Here is a 5,331-nt window from a genome sequence, read left to right as displayed (position 1 = left end):
TAGCATCAGTCACTTCCATAACCAAGTATTAATCTGATTAATAAAACTTGCTATTAAACTTCTGGTATATACTTATACCACTATCCCATCAATTGTGCTGCTCCCCACCGGGTTCTTCATAAACAGAAAATCATTGCAAAGTAGGGGCAAGTATTTGCAAAAACAAACAAAAATCCCCAGTTTATTATAAGCATGAATGTGTGGTGGAATTTCCTCCCAAGCAATGGGCTTTCAAATTGTTAAGAATCACCAGAACTGAGTATGTCAAGATATTTTGCCATTTATTTATATCCAACAAAGGATTGATAATTAAACTTAGTGTTCCACTTGGGGGTAGGTTGAGGGGAATTCAGCCATTTGAAAAATGACTATCTTAAAAAAAATGACCAGCAAAAATAGGTTCGCTAAATTTATTTTAAAAATCATAAAATGTTTCTTACAAAAGAGCATTACATTCTGCACACTGCTCTGAATAGAAGCCAGAGACATATGGACTACTGTTATTTTTCCTCCCTGTCTCACCACCCCAAATATTACAGTGACCACAAAGCAAAATGTTCACAATAATTATATGGGCAGGGGTGGGGACCTCTTTAAACCACCAACAATGAACAAACATTACAATTCACTGCACTCTGCTGCTGTTTCAAAATTTCAATGTTAGTTTTTGGACACCCTCCCCCACCCCCAACCCTGTTTTGTAAGGAACTAAAACATTACATCTGGTGAATAGCAAAGATTTTACTATATCTCAAATGCATAGTACCTATGAAGCGGAGGAATGTTGGCTTTTTAAACAGAAGCAGATTAAAGAAAAAAAAAAAAAAAAGATGCAGGACTCCTTCAGTTCCTCGCTGCTGCTGCTGCTGCTAACTCGCTTCAGTCTGTCTGCTCTGTGTGACCCCATAGACGGCAGCCCACCAGGCTCCTGGGTCCGCAGGATTCTCTAGGCAAGAGTACTGGAGTGGGCTGCCATTTCCCTCTCCATCAGTTCTTCACTAGTCTTAGAAAAACTTTCCAGAATACTGCTTCACACTGATCTGTAGTCAATACTGTGCATCCTATATCTGGTCCTGTGTTCCTGTAATTGTAACGATTTGATCTTTGGATCCTTCTAAAGGCTCCTCAATTTTTCTAGAAGCTTTTGACTCATGACTGATTTGTTTAATCCACTTACCACCTTTGCCAGTAAGATCCAGCCAAATCTTTGGGAATAGTTACTTGTGTAGTAATAATAGGTCCACCAAGATCACCATATGAGGCTTGACCCCCTGCACAGGAATAATCACATCCAGAGCCACCCTGAGGTTCAGAAGCCATCTGCCACTCTGATGGGCTCCATGTGTCTATTGCAGAGTCCCAGGTTTCATCAGCACTGAAACTAATCATGCCACGGTAATGGTCTCCAAGTCTTCCTCTTCTGTAATAGGCCATTAGATCTCCTCTAGGTGGTGGTGGTGGTGGAAGAGGAAAATTCCGAACTCTACTACCACCCCGACCACCTCTTCCAGAAGAGAGTGAAGGAGGTCCTTGACGAGGTCTCATATCATCATAATCTTTTCTGGAAAGAGGCATAGGACCCCCACCCAGACCAGGCAGCATTCCGTCAAAGCCACCTCTTCTCTGGAATGGGAACTCCCACAGGACGTCCACAGCGGTCATCAAACATCATTGTAAAACCACCATAGTCATAGATTTCCTCATAAAAATTGGAATCATGAGGTTGAGCATGTCCTTTGATGGGAGACTCAGATATAAGATCAAAGATGATCTTTATGCACTCTCCAGACCTATCAGGTTTTCCTCCGATAGGAACGACTCTGTCAGTAGATTGAGGACAACATTCCTGGAAAAGCTTGACTGTTGTCTAAATGTTCTCTTGAAGTTCTTTGATTTTATCACCTTGGACTCCAATAATTCCTCCTGCCAGGCTCTGATGAATCTCACAGTCAAAGTCGCTTCCTTTATAGTGTTGGCAATTTAAGCATTCCACTACATCAGATTCGAGCGGGAGCTGGCTGGTTGCAGTGGGTGATGGCAACTGCAGGCCATCTTCCAAGATAGGGATGATTTTCTTCAGAATTTCTCCAGTTATTTCAATATCAGTACTGATACTCAATATGCGCTGGGGGTCACCTCTGTCTGGGACTGAAACACTGGCAATTGTAGTTTGTATGGAGAGCCTTAGTATTCTTGCCTCCTTTTCCTATCACTGTCCCAGCATTCTTGCTCTGAAGCAGAATGCATAATTCAACCATCTCATCAGTGTTTCTAGATCTTTTAAAAGCTTTTTCCTCTTCCATATTTTCAGCAGGGCATTTACCAAATTCAACAATGGTTTTGGTAAAGGTTTCCTCTGTTCATTTTCTATTTTCTTGTATTCAAGGGACAAACCAATCAGTTATTAAATATATTGTTCTAGGAAAGAACTGAAGTGTTCTGGGCGGGACCAACTGACACCCTAGTGCTGTAGTAGCCCTGCAAGGCTACCGTCCCTTTGCCACAGTGTTTCTTCAGCCAGTCACAGCGAGACAGAGAACATAGTTTCTAGTTTTTATTTACTTTATATAGCTCAGATAACTCTATTGTTTAGTGTGTTCATATTAGTGTTAATATTCTCTTTGTGGCAATCTATATGCCTTGTCTTATGATAGCACACTGGGGAATTATTCCCCAATGAAACATGTCTGTCCTACAATATAATTAAAGAAGAGATACAATTATCTCATAGAAGTCCACTTAAATATACCAATTTTGTATACTTTCATCTAAATCTCATTGACTTTTATACCTTTAGCTTTCTTTAGGATCTGATCAACACACTTTTTTCTTAGAGGAGGAGTTTTAGAAAATTTTTGATGTTATTTCTGTTGCTGTTTCCTGTCCATTTTATCTACTTTTAAATAAAAAGCTTTAGGATCCCCAGAATGGCATTGAGCCAAGGAGGACAGGCCCTTTGGCCTAACTGTTATACCAAATCATTGCTTGCCAGATATCTCAGTGTAAATTTTTCTAGCCCCTTTAAACATATATTTTAAAACTGGGGTAAGTTGAAAGACTTGCTTGGCTTTTAACATGGGGTACCAGTAGCTGGTCCCTTTTGGCCTATTTAACCTGAAGTAGTGTAGTAATATCAAATTTTGTTTTAATCACATAAATGTCCATTTTATTTATCCCATTCTAGATAGCCATCCAAAGAGTTCTGTATTTGTTTGAGATAAGTCCTTTTAAGAAAGTTCTACCTTGCTGGAAATTATAACTAGACTTACCTTGCAAGTTTTTTCCTGTTGACATTATAGTTATTCTAATGCTCTTAACATTTAAAAAATGAAGATCACAGTGTCCAGTCCTATCACATCATAGCAAATAGATGGTGGAAATGTGGAAACAGTGTCAGATTTCATTTTCTCAGGCTCCAAAATCAATGTGGATGGTGACTGCGGTCACGAAATTAAAAGATGCTTGCTCCTTGTAAGAATAACTATGATAAACCTAGACAGTGTATTAAAAAGCAGAGACATCACTTTGTCAACAAAGGTCTATATAGTCAAAGCTGTTTTTTTCTAGTAGTCATGTATGGATGTGAGAGTTGAACCATAAAGAAAGCTGAGTGCCTAAGAATTGATGGTTTCAAATTGTGGTTCTGGAGAAGACTCTTGAGAGTCTCTTGGACAGCAAGGAGATCAGAGCAATCAATCTTAAAGGAAATCAGTCCTGAATATTCATTGGAAGTACTGATGCTGAAAGTCCAATACTTTGGGGACCTAATAGGAAGAGCTGACTCATTGTAAAAGACCCTGATGATGGGAAAAATTGAGGGCAAGAGGAGAAAACCAACAGAGGACAAGATGGTTGGGTGGCATCACTGATTCAGTAGACATGAGTTTGAGCAAACTCAGGGAGAAAGTGAAGGATAGGGGAAGCCTGAAGTGCTGCAGTTCATGGAGTCACAGACAGTTAGACCAGACTTAGCAACTGAGCAACAGTAAATGCTCTTATTGACATCTGTAAGACACATTGAGGGGCTTTGTAGGTGGCACTAGTCGTAAAGAACCCACCTATCAATGCTGGAGACATAAGAGACATAGGTTTGATCACTGGGGATTGGGAAGACCCCCTGGAGAAATAAATGGCAACCCATCTCAGTATACTTGCCTGGAGAATCCCATGGACAAGGAGTCTAGTGGGTTACAGTCCATGGAGTAGCAAAGAGTCCAGGTATGACTGAGCAACTAACACTAACACTGTCAAGACCAATTGAGAGGAAGCAAAGACCACAAAGGAAGCTTCCCAAACTAGTTTTTCTTACTCCTCTTGAACAACAGAAGGTGTTTTTGTTTGTTTGTTTTGTTTTTGAAATACAGCTGTTTATAATGTGAGCACTCAAGAGTCACTAATTAGTTTCTCCAATTTTAAAGGATTTATCATTTGGTTATCAATAAAACGTATATCAATAGAAATTTAAGCCATTAAGACACAAAAGATTGCTCCATAAGAGAGCGGGGGAGGATATAACCTAAATCCAGAGAATTTACTCCCAAAAATAGTATGGCAAGAGCCAAGTTTTCAAAAACATAAAGAAACAAAACACACAAATACAAAATGTCCTGGGAAGATCAGTTAGAACATTTTCATCTTAAAGACACTAAGAAATGGAAGTTTGCCCCTAGAAGACCTTTGTTTAAGGTTTTATTGGCTTTTAGCCTTAACTGCACAGGCAATAAAAGAGTCCACTTAAGTTTTAGGGTGAGAGATCCTTTAATTTCCAATTGAGTAAATAGTTGTAAGTTTTGTATGTACATTTATTTAGCTGGGATATTGCCAATTTCTTGTTCCTATTTATTTTATTTAGACACCTTGATTTCCCACCTGAAATCAGTTTGTGGAGATAAAATTCCTAGTGACAACAGTGTGGTGGGCCAGTGTATGCTGCTTGAGAGCTTAACTTCTCTGGTTTTGCCCCAGGGTTATTTTAGCCCCATATTACTTGCCTTGGGTCTCCCCGTGGAGTATAAGATTTCCATGGTCAATCTTTATGTGTATTTCTGTTTGAGTAGTTTGTTAATTACATGAGTGAGTTTCCCTATAGGAACAAGCTGATCCATGTGAGGGCTTGCCTCTACCAAGTTTCTCAGACACCTGAAACACCCATTTCTAGTCAGGAGCAGAGAATCCCTTCTTCAAGATTTCAGTTTTATTTTGACAAACTCTATTAAGGTAGCCAACTCAAGGAAAAATGACAGGCTAGTCTTCCCCCAAATAACTCAGTCCCAACTTGCTCAGTGTTTAACTAAGCAAGTCTTCCCAGTTTCTAAACTAAGACTAACCACT

At 39.5% G+C, this 5,331-nt stretch overlaps 1 pseudogene; it reads right to left on the bottom strand.

The window, feature by feature from the left end:
• Positions 1-1,004: 1,004 nt before the first annotated feature.
• Positions 1,005-3,294, bottom strand: LOC101120503 (heterogeneous nuclear ribonucleoprotein K-like; annotated as a pseudogene).
• Positions 3,295-5,331: the final 2,037 nt, after the last annotated feature.

This window comes from Ovis aries, chromosome 10 (assembly GCF_016772045.2).
Source record: "Ovis aries strain OAR_USU_Benz2616 breed Rambouillet chromosome 10, ARS-UI_Ramb_v3.0, whole genome shotgun sequence".
Classification (NCBI taxonomy): Eukaryota; Metazoa; Chordata; class Mammalia; order Artiodactyla; family Bovidae; genus Ovis; species Ovis aries.
The sequence above is the reverse complement of the archived record's forward strand: the minus strand, read 5'-3'. Positions and strand labels throughout refer to the sequence as shown.